The sequence below is a fragment of the Myxine glutinosa genome, chromosome 2, assembly GCF_964187855.1.
Source record: "Myxine glutinosa chromosome 2, kmMyxGlut1.1, whole genome shotgun sequence".
In the NCBI taxonomy this organism is placed as follows: domain Eukaryota; kingdom Metazoa; phylum Chordata; class Myxini; order Myxiniformes; family Myxinidae; genus Myxine; species Myxine glutinosa.
Window position 1 is genome coordinate 77,076,210 of NC_136262.1, and position 17,487 is coordinate 77,093,696.

The following is a 17,487-nucleotide window of genomic DNA, read 5'->3' on the forward strand; positions in this document are numbered from 1 at the left end:
TGTCCCGCAAATTCGTGTTTTTTTTCTTTTCGTGGCAGTGTTCCACAAAATCGTGGGTTTTTTTTCTATTCGCGGCTGCGTTCTGCCAAATCGTGTTTTCCCTCCATATTCGCGTCCATGTTCTGCGAATTCACGGTTTTTCAGGGGCACAAAAAAAAATTCACGAGCCACTAGCTTGACACATTTATAAAACCCATCTTTTACCAGCCATGCAAAAAGCAGTTGGACATACGCAAAAAAAACATCTACGAACCACGAGCATGACCTCTTGTGTAATATGCGTTCTCATAGCTTTCACGGCTGCGAATTTTAGCCGGACTACAATCAAGAGCTTTGCGGGATATCCCACCAGATGTGTAAACAAGTCAACTCCGTAAATTATAGAATGCAAACACTTCATTAAATCGATTACAGTTTGCAATTTACGGTAAAGCATCATCAGAGATGTTACACAATGAAAACGCTTCGGGGGATGTTCCATCAGCTACAAAAACATGTCAACCCCGCGAATTATAGAATGCAAATGCTTCATTAAATTTATTACATATTGAAAACAGCAGATAGGCTCAATATCCACAATGCTTTCAATCCCTCATATACAGACTGTCCTCGATTTCGATCATTGTTCTTGTCCCGATGCTTTGACCTGTGTTTTTGACTCCCAAGCGCAAGAGCTCCCAAGCGCAAGAGCAGTGCCGGAGATGCGTTGACTACCAAGAGGCAGAGGAAAGTCACGAGCCTTAGCCAGAAAGTAGAGCTGCTCGACCGGCTTTCGAAAGGAGAGGGTGCAGCCTCTGTAGGCAGACATTATGGCATCCACCAATTATGGCATCCAACAAATCTACCATTCGCTACATATGGAAGAACGAGAAAGCGAGACAGTATTTCAGCTGTATTGAGTATTTAGGTGGTCACGCATGTCCGGAATGTCCACATAGATAGAAAGGATGGAGATGGCTCTCAGCATATGGATTGAGGAAAATGTGCAGAAAAGTACGCCTTTGAGTGGACCTCTCATTCGCGAAAGGCCAAACAAATTTACCATCATCTGTCTGGCACGGGTGGTGCCAGCACAAGTAATGCGTCGAGCGATGATGGTACAAGCAGCGTGGCTTTGTTCACTGCAAGCAGGGGATGGTTCCATCGTTTCAAGGAGCGGTACTGTCTCAAAAATGTGAAGCTCTCAGGGGGAGCATGCCTCCACAGACCATGAGGCGGCAAAAGTGTTCCCTGCTCAACTCGTGAGGCTGATCGAAGAGAAGGGATACCTCCCAGAACAGGTGTTCAATGCTGACGAGACTGGCCGCTTCTGGAAAAAATATGCCCACGAGAACTTTCATCTTGAAGCGCGAGGAAACAGCATCGGGATTCACGGCTGCCAAGTACCGGGTATCTATTCTCCTCTGTGCAAACGCAAAAAGGGGACCTCATGCTGAAACCCATGATGTTGTACCGTTCCCTGAACCCGCATGCTCTCAAGGGCAAGAACAAGCAAACTCTGCCCTTGTTTTGGAGGGCCAACAGGAAAGTCTGGGTGACGGCAGCAACCTTCCTGGACTGGTTCCATAATTGTTTCGTCCCTCAGGTAGAGAGGTACATGGTGGGCAAAAACCTTGCGTTCAAGGTTCTATTGCTCCTGGACAACACTCCTGGTATTACACCCGTTGCACCTTTCACCCCATTTTGGATGCAATCGAGTCCGACCCAGGGCTCACCGTCAGGCAGTGTTGGAAAGTTTTTAACATTGCCCACTGCATCCGCGCCATCAAGGAGTCACTGGATGAGGTGAGAGGTTTCACCATCAACGCATGCTTGCACAACCTGTGGCCACAGGCAGTCAGAAACTTTACTGGCTTTCCTGATAACACTGAGGAGAGGCATGTGATTGTTGGGTTGGCATGGCAGTTGGGAGGGGAAGGATTTTATGACATGCAGCCTGAGGAGTTGGAGGACTCCATTGCCTCACATGGTGACAACCTCACTGAGGAGGAGTTGGAGGCCATTATTACAGTTTCCGAGGAGGAGGAGGTGGGCAGGGATGAGGAAAAGGTGCTGAGGCCTAAGCTCAGAGTCCAGTTCCTGGGCGAGTTGCTGCAGGACATGCGGCCGCTTGTCAACAAGTTGGAAGATGCTGACCCAATCATGGAGAGGTACCTCAAGTTCAAGTGGGGCTTGGATGATTTGCTTCTCCCCTTCAAAGAGCTGCATCAAAACCTGCGGCAATCTGTCAGGCAGCTCTCCATTACCCATTTATTTCACCCTGCTCCCTCCACCTCAACACCACCAGCACCATCCTCTCTTGACACCCTCAGAGTGTCCTCGCCAGTGGCCTCATCAACACCGTCAACTGCTGCCTGTCCTGCCTCTCCCTCAGTGCACGATGTTGCAGGACTATCATTTGGGTCAGAGTTAGAGGAATTCATCGGATTTTAATTCATCACCATCATCATCATCATTTGAAAGTGGCATGTTTTAGTAAAATAATTTTTTTCAACGGTACATGATGGTGTTGTGTTTTTATTACTTTCACGGTACGGTATGGTTAAGCACTTTTAATAAACTGTAAGCGCATTCCTTCAATAAATTGGAAATGGTGCCTGGTGTTGTCCTTTTTTTTTTTGGAAGCATTTCTTGTGAAACTGTGATCATGTGCATTTGTGGTCGAAAACATTTTAAACTTGTAATAATTTTCTTCTAAGAATCAGGAACCGCCAGGAACCTATAGCGTATTCCCCTTTTCCCCATTGAAACAATGCTGTGGCATACATTCAAGGGATTTTCATCAACCTTTGCGGGATTTTCATCGACCTTCGCGGATTATCATCAACATTCTCAGGACTTGTGTCACTATTTGCAGATTTTGCCTCGCCGTTCGCAGTTTGTTCCTCTATATTCACGGATTTTCGCAACTTGGGAACCTATCCCCCCTTTTTCCATTGAAACAATGCCCCCCCTATTCGTGGGTTTCGCTATTCGCGGATTTTCCAGGAACGTATCCCACGCGAATAGAGGGGTCCTACTGTGTGTGTGTGTGTGTGTGTGTGTGTGTGTGTGTGTGTGTGTGTGTGTGTGTGTGTGTGTGGTGTGTGTATGTATATATATATATATATAATATCAATCAATAGCGCATGGGCTGTCATCGCGTAAGTGATGGAGGTCCTTGGTTCGAGTCCCGGGTTGAGTCAGAAATTTCCACATGAGCCCCACGCAAGATTTTAATTCCTGTTTATTAAAAATTGTAGATGAGTTAATCTCCAATGCACTTCTACATATACTTACATGCATGTACATACGCATACATATACTTACGCTCACATCCGGGGTCTGCCTAGCAGGCACGTAATACATCGGCCATTATAAAGCACACAGTGTTAAGTGTGGAAAATTTCTGAGGAGATTTTGGGTTGGCTCAATAGCACCTGGGCTGTTACCGCGTAAGTGATGGAGGTCCTTGGTTTGAGTCCCGGGTTGAGTCAGAATTTTCCACACTAGCTCCACGCAGGAAGTTAATTCCTGTTTATTTAAAATAAAATAAAAAATTATATATATATATATATATATATATATATATATATATATATATTTATATATATATATATATATATATACATAAAATAAAGTTTTTGTTTGTTTGTTTGTCTGCACGTGCTAATCTCCTGAACGGTGAAAGATAGGAGGAAACCTCTGGAACAAAAAATGTTGGGACGGGCCCCGGGAAGGTTATAGGCAAGGTGGCGAGGCCGGTCAAGGCCGCCTCGGCCGGGCTGGGCCCATTTCGCAATTAAAAGCCGAGCTGAATTATAGTAGTCAATCTTCTACGGCCATGAGTAAAAGCTGAATTATAGTAGTTAGACCTATGTACAGAAGATTAAATTCATTCAAAAAGTACCCGGACAACGCCGGGTGCATTCAGCTAATTCAATATACTAGGGCATGCCCGTACTATATATAAGCTAGGACGTGCCCGTACGTGGGTGCCCGTTCCTTGCCAAAAAAAAAAAAAAAAAAAATTTGTGTAGGGGTGTGTGTGTGTAAACATCCTAGGGCGTGCCCGTACGTGGGTGCAAAAAAACATGCGTGCAAACAACAACAACAAAAAAAAAACTTTGAAACCACGTGGCAGTAACGACCACAGAACCCCCCCCCCCCCCTCTATTTACATGAATGGTTTGGTCCATTCGCAACGACCACAGAACCCCCCCCCTCTATTTACATGCAATGGTTTGGTCCAAAGCGAACGGTTTGGTCCATTCGATGTGAATGGTTTGGTCCATTCGCAACGACCACAGAACCCCCCCCCCCCCTCTATTTACATGAATGGTTTGGTCCATTCGCAAAGCCCTCTGCAAGCTCTCTGATTGGTTGAATCGTTTTTTGGACATAGCTCGGTAAGTAATTGTCCGATTAATATGAAACCTTGAAAAGGCACATCCTCGGGTCCCCAGCAATATACCTGGCAAGTTAAAAGTATATCGGACCCGTGGTTGTCGAGAAACAGCGGTCACAGACAAACGTACAAACGTACAAACGTACAAACGTACAAACGTACAGACAGAGATTACTGGAATTATAGATATATATATATATATATATATATATATATATATATATATATATATATATATATATATATATATATATATATATTGGAGCAAGTGTTTGTGATTAAGCGTCTTTCGGCTTCTTGAAAAGCGCTATATAAAATAAATGTATTATTATTATTATTATTATTTAGTACGTATGTCTGCTCTTCACCCATTGGTAGGATAGTTGACCTGGCACTCACAATTGTAACCTGAAATACTTAACCCAAAATACCCAGAGGACATAAAAGACCTCTTGCCCCTGCCCTTCCTCCCCCCCCCCCCCCCCCCCTCCCCCGGGAGGACACAAAAGACCCAAATGACTCCAAGAGCCCAAAAGACCTCAAAGATCCTCAAAGACCCAAAAGGCCCTGAAGACACGAAAGACCCTAAGGATACCGAAAACCCAAAATACCCCCAGGACCCAAAAGTCCCAGAGTACACAAAAGACCCAGAGGACCCAAAAATTCGTAAGGCCGAGGCTTCAGACTTTGGCAGGCTCATGAGGCTATACCGTCGAATAAATTGCATCAACCCATCATTTTTGACAGGCTTTTCAACTTCTAATAACAATATTATTTGGAGGTCCATATTACTCTTTACAAAGGCCCATATTAGAAGTCAATACATTTTCTGAGGTGAGAGCCAATCCTGGACAGGCAACCAATCTGATGCAGGAATCGCCACTGAACTTACAGGAATTTGCTATTTATTCAGGATAAATCACCTACTCTTCATTAAAGACATTGTGAGATCTTTAATATCTACCAGCAACTAGTCGTGGCAGATATGTTGCCTGATGGAACGTTTATCCAATCGACAGTGAATGATTGGTCGACATTTAAACCAAGGCTAGACAACTCCAAGGAAAGTACACACATCTCTCGACGACCCTGCCAGCTCTCATTGTAATAATACAGTTCAGCAAATCATTCCACATGCCATTTAATCACAGTCAATCATTACAAATGAAATAGGAATTGGTGTATTTTTACAAACAATAGAAAGACAAAGATGAAGACACTAAGTAAGAAGACTACAGTTGAATTACAAACGTTCTGAGAACCTTTTAACTGCTTTTGACAATATGTCTTTTCTCGAACTGGAAGTCTGGCTGGCATGTGGAAGAGATTGCTCGGAGGGAAACAAGAAGTTCTTTTCTTTCGAGCAGGCGCAACATGCTCTCATTACAATGTTGTTGTTGAAAGATGAGCCTGTAGGGGTTTAAAGCTGCACCTGGGCCCATCTGGAGTAGGGCAGGAAAGCAAGTTAATTTGGGAGGATTAGCCAAGCCATCCGAGCTACTTGTGCCTCCCCTCCCACCCTTCCTCCTCCATCGTTGTCCAATTCTCCCCCCACTCCACCAATTATTTATTTACAATACAATTAGTAGGCAGAACAACAGCCGCACAGCAGGCAGTTTCGAAGAGATGCCACTCAGGAGGCTTTAGAAAAACGACTACCAGTGGAGAGGTGGGAAGTCTGGGGGAGCAAAATGAAATTCCAAATTTCGGGGTATTTGTGTGGAAATAGATGGAAAGCATGGAATCTGAAAGTCTGTCGAGGCTGTGGCAAAGAGACGGCCATCTGGTGTGTTGATGACACGTCACTTGGAATCACAGCTGGAAATGAAAATGACTTGCATACCGGATTTGTCTTTCCCATTATTGAATTCTCCTTCCTATTTCTTTCTTTCTTTATTTTTTTACCTTTTAGATCAGTCATTGTTATATGTGGATCTGTATTCCGTTCCTCATGGAATTGAAAACGGCTTGGCTGGCCTCCACCAAATTTTGCATTTACGCTGGAGATACCCAGGGTCAGGTCAGGGGCATTAAATAAATCCCCGCAAGTGTGGCGAGACGACTTGTGATTTTCACCTGTACACGTGGAATTGTGCAGGTCTTTGAACCGCTGACCTCTGCCGGAGGGAGAGGGTATTGGGGGTGGGGAATCTGCCAAGTCTGAAAACAAATCCTCTCGCTCCAAGTGGAAAATGTCTAGTTTCAGCCAAAAAATGCACTTTAAACAACAATTATGGCTAAGAATGCACCAGTGAAGTATTGTGATGGAAAGGATAGGGCATCAGCCCCAAAACAGCCCATAAACAGTTAAAGCAAAAAACATGACCTTCTGGACATGGCCTTCTTTCGGAAGTCTAAAGTCAGGTAAGTATCCGTAAATTAAGCCAGCAAAACTCTAACTCGCATTGGCCACAACTTCAGGGAAGGGAGACATCTTTATACCCAATAAAATGCAATCTCTCCAGATAGTTATTCTCCAAGCAGAGGTATATTCTCCATGGCATAAGTGGGCAAGAAAGTGCCTCTGCCTTGAGAGTAACGTTGCCAAGCAGCCACATAGTGGGAAGGAAAGGTCAGTCAGGGGGTTCAAGGAAAGGTAGCAGCTGTAAAAGAGGATGTGGGGTGATGGTGGGGCATTTGAAAAAGCTTAAAGAAGACGAAGGATGTGGATGTCAGAGTCGAGGGTCTGTTTGCTCCATGTAATAATAGCGGCTACACCCCAGACCCCGTCATGTAACAGTCGTAACATGTACATGATGTGTAGGTGTCTGCCCAGACGTTTATAGGGACAGAAATGGCTCGGATTCTTCTGAAAGCATCCAGGATGCCAAAGCTTCCAGGGACCTGGGCAGCCCATGGACCCCGGCCGATTGGCGAAAGCCTCTCTACGCTTGGCATCATCAATTAAAAAAGAAAAGAGGACTCTACTTAGAATTCCTGGATCTAACCCTGCCTTGATAGTGATAAGATATGTTCAGAATGTCATGCAAGACTCTCTTTTTGGATTTGTGGCCTTGTTCAGAATATAGAGCTTTTTGGTTATCTCGTTATCACTGCACCCATGTTCTGTGTTTCATTGTCATGCGTTTAAATCTTATGGCATTGAGAAATCTAATTTTGCACCATTCCAACAGTTGAATACAAGATATACAAATGGTTTGCCAAAGTAGGAGTCGTGAGAGAGCTTGGCTAAATCCCCCATACAACAGCTGTAGAATCACAAGCCGTTCCAAAGCAAATATTTACACAAATATCTAACACAATGTACAATAATGTGGAAGGAAGGCAACACCAGCTGCTCCATTTCAATACTCTTATTATTTTCCAACATGATGGAAATGAAGGCAATAAAACGAAAATATTAAAGGTAGACAGAAAGTTTCAAGGCTGACGGAGAAAACATAATATGTTGATGTATTTTTCAACATAGGCCTGCTTGAGTTCAAGGCACTTACTGCAGCGCTGCTGAAACCTGGCAAGGCAAGTCGTGCAGAAATGTTTTCCCAGAAAAATCCTCGATCGCTGCGATCACCTAATCATCATCAATACCCTTCCTATGAAAGTCTTCCCTCAACTTGGGGAACAGTATGAACTAGGCCAAATCTGGTGAAGTCGCTGGATCTAGAAGCAGTTCAACTTATGCCATTGCCCATTGATGGTCTCACCATTTATAAGGTAGTTAGTCAGAATAACTCCTTCATTGTCCATTGTCCAAGAAAATAGTGGCCAATATCTTTCTAGCTGATGCCTTCCTTTTGAACTTCCGAGAAGGTGGAAAACGTGCACGCTTCCTGCTGCATAGAAGCAGAAGTCTCAGGATTGTCTCAGGATTGATTCTGTATTGCCTCAGGATCAAAGTAGTGAATCTATGACTCCACTCATCAGGAGTCACAATCTTGCTCATGAAGTCGTCTTTGATTGCTAGAAACTTTTCAAGAAGCTTCTGGGAAATGTCAAATCAAACTTTCTTATGATCAGCAGTCAACATTCTGTGGAGCCATTTTGAAGAATCCATCTTCATGCCCAATGTTTCACCAAGGATGGAGCGCACCGAAACCAGCCCTGATGTGAAATTTCTCAGCTGTGCGTGCCTCAAGGGGGTGGACTCTTATCCAACCAAGATATGCTAGTTTTGTATTTTTCATTCATTTTTGAAATGTGTAGAATTTGTTTTTCACTTGGAAGTTGTGGGTTACAGGAAGTATATAAAGGCGGAAAAAGTCTGCTTTAATGCAATTTAATTCCAGGCTATAAGGCAACAAAAGGTGAAAAATTTGAAAGGGGGTGTAGACTTTATATAGGCACTGCATATCGTCTTTGGCCTCTCAATAGTGAAGAATTACTTTAAAAATTCTAGCATCTGGATCCGGATCTTCACCCAAATCGAATCAATTTGTCTGTCACACACCCAATCTGTCCACCAAATTCCGTCCGAATCCATCTCTAATTTTTGGACATATCCTACTCACGGGCAGACAGAAAATTGAAAACACAACCTCCGTCCACCTTTGGTGGTGGAGGTACAACCATTCATATCCTACATTAACTTATTAAAGGCAACATGGGAATTATACCATTAAAAAAAAAACCTACTGAGTTTTTATAACATCCATACAAATCCTATGACAACAGCTAGGTCTACTTCACCAGAGGCATACTCTATAATGCAGTGGCAATGCAGGTGGATATCAGTTTCAGATGGGTCAACTCCATCATTGATTCAACCTTGAAGCAGAAAGAAAGCTCCGGGGTAAATGCACCAATAATTAAATATATTTTCAGAAATGGAAGTATGGTGGAGATTTATAAACCAAGCAGAGCAGATAAACCTACGACTTCTTCGCTTCCTTCAATCATCACCTTTCCTTTCACCTTTACCTGTTATTCTAAGTGCCAAATTTAACAAACTGTAAAACAACAACCGGATGTACCAGTTGTTACCTCCTCAGACGAAAGCCTCGCCTGAGCCCTGGAAGGCAGCGTAGGAGGCCAGCTGTCCAGAGGCCGTTCTCATGGCCTTTGCCAGGGGTTCAGGATTTCCTTTAGTTTAGAGGCTTCAGGTTGAAGAGTTCATGGCTGGGGCCATTAGCACCGGGGTAAAAGGAACCCATCTGTTTGGCTGTACTCGAGGGAGGCAAATGGATGACGGAGAAAATCCTCGACGTATTGGCTCATTAAACAGTGAACATGCTCAAAACAAGATGAAAAATATATATGTACAAGTTGGCCCGTGATCTCTTACAGAATGATGATATTTTAAAAGGAGAAAATGGAAAAGAATGCACAGGAAAAAAACACAATACAGACCATCCTTCAATGTTGAGCATTTCCTAAATCACAATTATACACATCACACTTTTCTCTGATTTTAATTGGCTGAGGCTGAGGGCAAAGGGGGATGAGGTGAAGGGGAAGATTTGGGGTTTGGGGGCTCTTTAAATAGTTGCTCATCAATGGATGAAGGAAAAAAGCAATAGCAACTAGAAAGCATCTGAAAATGCAAAGCCCATCCATATCCATTTGTATTTAGACGTCTTCTTCTTCTTCCGTATGGTCAAAATAACGAAAACAGTTTTTAGCTGCAACTAGCAGCTCTATGATGACCGCGTTGTTGTTCTTGTTGTTGGGGTGCCTTTTTGAATGGCGCATGCGCATACACTCGGACTTCCCCTACCGACCAAGCCCATTTCAAATTATCCCTCTGCCACCCAGAATTAACATTACTAAATAACATTAATGAATTAACATTAACATTAACAGAAATAACATTCACGTCCATACATTATATGTAATCAGTTGATGAAGCATGTTGCGTCGCAAAACAAAGGACAAGACCAGAACTGAAAGACAAAAAGACGCCAGTGCACGCGTATAATTTAATGACTGGTCGAATTTGGTAGCGCATATTGCAACGGATAGCCTCATGATTCTACAGGTCACAGCTGGTGACCACACTGGTCATTTTCCTCTTGTTTTTATAACACAAAATGAAAATTGGTGATTTTATGCAGCCTTGACCCTTGAGCTTTCGTTCTTAAAAAAAAATATCGGTTGGTAGCTTTTGATTGGTGAACCAATTCAGTGACCCAATGTGCAAATTCTTTAAATTTCAGGCCAATTGGGTGAAAATTGGTGATTTTATGCAACCTTCACATTTAAAATTTTGACAAAATTATTAATTTGCCTTCTCCATATTATCATTAAGGATTTGGTGAAAATTTGATGGCAATAGCTGAAAGGGTGAAAAAGTTATGGACGGACGGACACACACACACACACACACACACACACACACACACACACACACACACACACACACACACACACACACACACACACACACACACACACACACACACACACACACACACACACGTGATTACAAAAGCCCGCAGGGACGGGCTAATGATGCATCAGTAAATATACTTACACTGTTTCTGCAGAGGCATCCTGCGAATGTAGCAATACTTGCCATCTGTTCCGAGCCTCATAAAAACGGAAAATGAATATCCATACCATCCATTTTTAGACATGCTCTCAATGTGATAGTTGCTTTGACAAAGGATCAACCAGGAGCTTGCAAACTCTCCCTGTTTGGAAAATCGTGTGGATGGATCGCCCCAAAAGCAGGACCTTGCGACCGGTTACTGTTTCAAGCAGCATGCGGTTTCTTTTGTGTTCCAATCAGCTGGGTGTCATTTGATCAATAAAATGCTGCACTTACTCACTTTACGATTCTCCTTGCTCATTGGAAAGTTTGCAGCTGCACAGAGAAAATATTTAATGAAACAGATTTAGCCTTGTCCACAAAATCTTGTGACCAGAAGGTAACGTATTTCTACTGAAAAGTTCATGGCCAGCTGTGTTTTCAGAGTTAGAAATAAAAACCATTGCCCCTCGTGATTGGAAAAAATAATTTCATGAACTTTGAAGAATGTCTATTTTTTCCCCCTCGATAAAACTTTTCCTCCATTCAAAGCGACAACTTGAATCACCACACATGAAAATGGGGATTTACAACTTTGCTTTGGATCACGTGCTACTTCCATGCTCTCACATTAAAAGTGTCCACCGACGAGACAAAATATAGCCGAATTTTTTGTATTTCTATTTTTTTGTTTTTGTAATGTAAATATTTTTGTTTTTTTGTAAACGTATTTCTACTGAAAAGTTCATGGCCAGCTGTGTTTTCAGAGTTAGAAATAGAAACCATTGCCCCTCGTGAATGGAAAAAATAATTTCAAAAATTAGCCGTATTTTTTGAAAAAAAAAGAAAAATATTTTCATTTTTGAAAAATGAAAAATGAAATAATGAAAAATGAAAAAAAAAAAATTAAAAAAAATAGCCGAATTTTTTGTATTTCTATTTTTTTGTTTTTGTAATGTAAATATTTTTGTTTTTTGTATTTTTGTAAACGTATTTCTACTGAAACTAAGTACTGTAATGGGGCAGAATAGTCCCTGAGGTTGGAGGGGAGTCTACCCCTGTAATGGACTTGCATGTACATGACTAATTGGTACATTTATTTGTTGTGTTGGCTGTTTGTGAGATTGTAATTTGCCAAATGATTTGCTTATTCACTTGTTATTTGTGCTTTATTCCTGGTCAATAGTGGGTTTTGTTTTTCAATGGTTGCCTGTAAAGGATTTTTGTTTACCCTGTGCATTCAATATATTGGTACATAATATCCGTGACCTCCAACATTGTAGGTGATCATTAGCTTTATTGTACTCAGCCATCAATTTTAGTAGCCAGTTACTCACACCTGTTTTCTACATGTATAACCTCGAGAACTGTCTTCAAGGTACGAGTACAACAATGAAAGGATGTAGAGGGGAAAGAAGTTGTCATGCCACTGGGTGTATTACATCCACGGGAGGGGGCTGGTACGGGGTTACCGTGCAGGGGTTTCAGTTTTGGATCAGCCATGGTTTTGCCTCATGCGGCTTGATTGCTATTGGTGAATAAAAGATGATTTCTCACCTAGGCAAGACTGGTGTATGGAGGTGGTGTCGAGTTTGGAGATTCCCTTTGGCGCTGGTTCTATATTTCACTTCCATTAAAAGGACGAGTTGCTTGCTGGGGAGTTTTTTAACCGATGTCATGGCCATTGACCTCAAAACGGCCTTCAAGGCCAACGTCCGATACCTTCAAACCTTGCCCAGATTCTACACCCAAAATTTGGGGCCTCCAGGTTTTTTTTTTGGGTTTTTTTTGTATACTGAATCGAGGCTTGTGAAAGCTAACATTTATTTCACAAACAAATCAACCAGACAAACAAAATATATAAAAAGAGGGAGCAGAAGACAAGATGGGGAGAGAAGGGGAAACACACAAACACAACATTTGAGAGCAGGGAGATGTGTGGGAGGGAGAGGGCTTGGGGGGGGGGGGGAGGCGTGGGAAGGGGGGGGGGGGCGGGAGAAGTATAAAACACAAGGACACCAAGGACTTCCAGGACAGAAGTTGGTATTTCAAAAAAGTGGATTTGGGGTGAAATTAGCGGGGGTAGAAAAGATCAAGGTTTTGGATGGGGGAAGATAAGAGATGGTGGTGAACAGCTGTTTTAAAGACCTGGAGGGTGGAGTGGGATTGAAGGGAGTGGGGGAGTTTGTTCCAGAGGCGGGAGAAAAGAGGAATTAAGGAGTGAAGGTGAGCAGAGAGTCTTGATTTTGGCAGTTTAACCAGAAGAGGGTTGCAGGCAGATCTTGTGCGACCTGTAGGAATATTTGCGGGACAGAGCCCAGAAAGAGCTGGGGGGCAAGGCCAGAGAGGAGTCGGTAGAAGACAGAAAGACCACCAACCTGCCTGCGGTGAGTGAGTGAAAGGTAGAACCTTGAAAGGTTCTACGGTTTGGCTGAGAAAGAATAACAAACAAACAAACACACAAACTTGAAAATATTTATGAGATGAACTGACAGCAGAATGAACCCAAGCAAGCTTGGCTGCAAACTTGAGTGGCAGAAAATGGTGGACAACCCGGAGAGCTAAGAAAGCAAATCAAAGTGATGATTGTGAAAAGTTCCAACATTGTTACCTGATGGATGATACGTATGCCATCTCAAGTGAGAGGTGCTCCAATGAAAGGATATTTTGGTTGAGAGAATCGAGTAGTGTGACTTTGTCATTACAACATTTCAATAATGTACATAACATTAGGCAGTTACAAATAGTTAAGGCACCAATGATGTCATCATTAACACTTATTGCCCATGCAGAGTTCTTTGCAATGAGCCACGTTTCAAGTTTTTCCATGTGGGTGAGGTTTCGGAGAAAGAGGTGCAACCTTTTTCGGTTTTTCCAGGATGGTGCCTCTACCATGTGACCTATGATGTCATGATTATCATTAAAATATTCTACAAGAGGAGGTGCTCCTATGTTGAAAATTTCATGTCCATCGGACCAACAATTGCAGAGAAAAAAATTCATACTGATCGGACCAAGTGTTGTAGTTGTCGAATTATGACGTCATAATGAAGGCACCGATTACCATCATTAACATATCTTATTCTGCATGTGGATTACTTGACAATGAGCCATGTTTCAATTTTTTCCATGGAGCGGTTTCAGAGATAGAGAAGTCCAACGTGTTTCGTTTTTTTCCCCAAGATGTCACCTGCACCACGTGACGTATGACGTCATAAATATCATTTTAAAAAATTATACAGGATGATTCGCTGTAATGGTGAAAGTTTTGTGTCAATTGGTCTATCAGTTGCAGAGAATTATTTTTTTCATACTGATCGCATCAAGCATTGTACATGTCGAATTGTGATGTCAGGCACCGATGACATCATCATTAACATATATCCTATTCCCCATGGGGTGTACTCGACAATGAGCCTCGATTCAACTTTTTCCATTTAGCGGTGTCTGAGATATAGAGGTATAACGTTTTTCCAAGATGGCGTCAATACCTCGTGACCTCTTACGTCATAATTATGAATAATAAATTCTCAGGTGGAGGTGCTCGTATAGTGAAAATTTCGTGTCAATCGGACCAACAGTTGCCGAGAAATATGAATTTTGAAACATGCACATACGCCGCAGGTATGCACGCAACCAATCACTTAACTCCGCTTTTCGCTTCGCCAGTTCAGGGTAAAAAAACAACAAATTGATTTCTTCAAAATGCCAACAGGATTAGAACAGCATCGAGCAATGCCGGATATCCCTGCTAGTACCCAATAATATTACCATCCTGAAATTTAAACCCTGCAGGCTTAAAATTGATGTCAAAATGACTTGAATCGATGACACCAAATCGACTTTTTTGGATACAAGACAAGACACAATTTCAACAAATCTAGAAAACTCTAGCACTGTTCATTGTTATAATTGAATACAACTGAAATTAGCTTTGGTTAGCTGTCCGATAAAAGCCCCGCAGTCGCCAAGCATCACGTGATAACGATGCTCACGTGACTCGTGACCATATATGGCACGAGATCTGTCGACACTTGACAACGCACAAGCGCGTACTAAGACCCAAGACCCGTCAGATAAGATTTGAAATTTGCAAAACGAATTTCCTTCTTGGGAAATCATGTTAGTGCTGCATCTCGAAAATGAATAACCGAGCAACCACTTCAAATAATCACACTTTGAAAAGACGGTCATCGAGGTTGTATGCGTCACCATCCACCATGAACCGTGATTAGAGTCAGGTGTACTCCCCGTGTTGATGAGGACAGTACCGATATACCAGCGTATACATAGTTGCCCGTTGTGTGGGAAATGTCCCAATTACTCAGACGCATTGGACGACTTCTTTCGCATTTAGGCTGTTTAATTTTACAACCACCACCGCAATGCACACCAGGGCTCTAATTCTTTTATTGCCCCCTTCATTTCACCGAGACTCAAGACTCCAATCAATTTGGACGTTTCATTACACCCTTGGCCTTGGTCCTAGATTGCTCAAACTGTGGCTTTGATTAACGTCTGCCTTTCTGGCAATCTATTCACAAGCTCGCAGGAAGAAGTGCCTTGATCAAATTGGACCTTATACACGTTAGTGCTTTAAGCGTTATGAACTCGCACTATATTCAAGATGGTTATAGCTTACCTGCGAGGTAGAAAATGTTTCAACAGATTCCCTTGAGTGCCATGTTGCTTGTCATAAATTTTCCAACTTTTATCTTGCTCTCATGCTAGATAATTTTTCATGACAAGATCACGTCAACCTTCTTCGACTCATAAATATTCATTTTAACAGCAGCCGGCAGGTCGCACCGAAAGCTTTTGGCTGAATTTTCCGTTCAGCTCATTACTAACCAAGAGAGAAGGGTGCGAAGAGTGCAAAATGACTTCAATCAGACGGACTGAAAACAGGAAAGTACAAGGAGGGTGGGGCACTTTGGTAGCCAATCGGCGCACCAGGCAGGGCGCTTTGATAGCCAATCGTGTGTGCCCGGGGGGGGGGGGGGGATGTTTTGCTAGCCAATTGCGCAAGCTGTTTTGATAGATATCACACAGGTTGGTTTGCAAAAAATAAATAAATAAATGCAAATAATTAATAAATAAACAAACACTCCTCCCAGAGGATTGCCAGGGTGAGGTCAAAGTATTATGATAACACAAATACTGTGGTCTTGGGAACCATACTCTGCTGGAATTGGAGTTTACCCCCATTTTAAATATGGGAAAAATGAATGTATTATGGATAAAAATGTGATGGAATTTTTGACCACAAACCCACCTTCTCTCCCACCTCCCGCAAATGTGCTTCCTCCTTTATTACCCTCAATTCTACCTTCTCCCAAACTTCTTCCCATCCTTTATAAACAAGATAATTATTATCATTCTTCTACTCAATCTTAGCTTTCTCCTTTTCAGAACATTAATAGATGACATGTACATGAGTACATCAACATAGGCTAGTAGTTTGACTCAAATTACTGAAATCTACAGCATCACCACCGAACAAAGCACTCCTTTTTTCTTTTTTTTAGGTTTTACTTTATAAACACAGAAAGGTAGTCTTCCTCCATCAAAGTATATTATCAAAAGATGGAACATGGCCCAGAGTCATACCTTTGAGGGGGAAAAAAGAGTGCGGCAGTCCAATCTTTTAGGTTACAGCAAATGAGACAACCGGCTTAACTCCCTCTCCAGGAACGCGTTCTGTGATGCAGCGCCTCCTGCTGGCACCTGACCAGTGCGGCTCGTTTGATGTGGAATTGGAGTCCACTGGGAATTCAATTCGGTGCCAGGGAGCTGAGACGTCACATGTCACTGCCGGAACAAAGTTACTCCCCTCAGTCCTTCATTTTGATGACCGTGATAATTTCATTTAAAAAAAAAAAAATCACAATAAAATATATAAATTGTAAAAGATAAATAAATAAATAAATAAATAAATAAAAAGATAAAAATAAATAAATAAATAAAAATAGATCATAAAAATAATTTTAAAAATAAAATTTGTTGACATAACCGTCTGCCCCGGCAGTTCGATGATTATGCCCACGAGCCTCGGCTCCTAGGAAAGCCGGCCATGACGAGGTAACCCATTAAAACGTGAGGATTTCTTTTATGACTACCCACTTGGACGGTCGTGCTTCCGTGACGCCCGGAATGATTTTCAAGATTGATGTCGCAGCCTACTTAGCGATCATGTAAGGGGAATGATTATATTGCCATCTACGACTATAATTGCCATCCTGGGGTTACCCTCCTTCCCGCAGAAGGGCACCCCACCTCGAACATGCCCAATTAATATTCATCCAGGCAGTTAAAACGCTTACAAATTAAACTGTGCTAAACAGCCCTGTACAATGAATTTTCACATCGACGCCTTATACGAGGATAATGAATATGGAATTGAAACTAGAGAAATCGTGTGGCGTTCGAAAGTGTGATAATTTGTCGTATTTTGTCCTCGCATATAATATTACGCTCCACTGAAGTTAGGACGTTGTCTCACCATGAATAAATAGGCCGAGCTAATCACAGGTTGCTTCATATGTCTTGCTACTTACCCTCTCTGATAGCGACGCATTATGTTCATGTTTTTGTTGTCTTCAGTTGGTATATCAACGAGTTTATTTTGTTTCACAAATAAAAGCAGAAATACAGACTATATAAATATATACAG

The 17,487-nt window shown here is 42.2% G+C and overlaps 1 long non-coding RNA gene across 7 annotated transcripts in view; it reads right to left on the minus strand.

Annotated features, from left to right (window-relative positions):
* The window catches only part of LOC137422607 (uncharacterized), a 180,731-nt gene extending 165,046 nt beyond the window's left edge, over nucleotides 1-15,685 (minus strand). For all 7 annotated transcript variants that reach the window (XR_010983537.2, XR_010983533.2, XR_010983535.2 and 4 more), the window contains exon 1: nucleotides 15,457-15,685. This is a non-coding gene — a long non-coding RNA (uncharacterized LOC137422607). The remainder of the gene's footprint in view (nucleotides 1-15,456) is intronic.
* Between the last annotated feature and the right edge of the window lie 1,802 nt (nucleotides 15,686-17,487).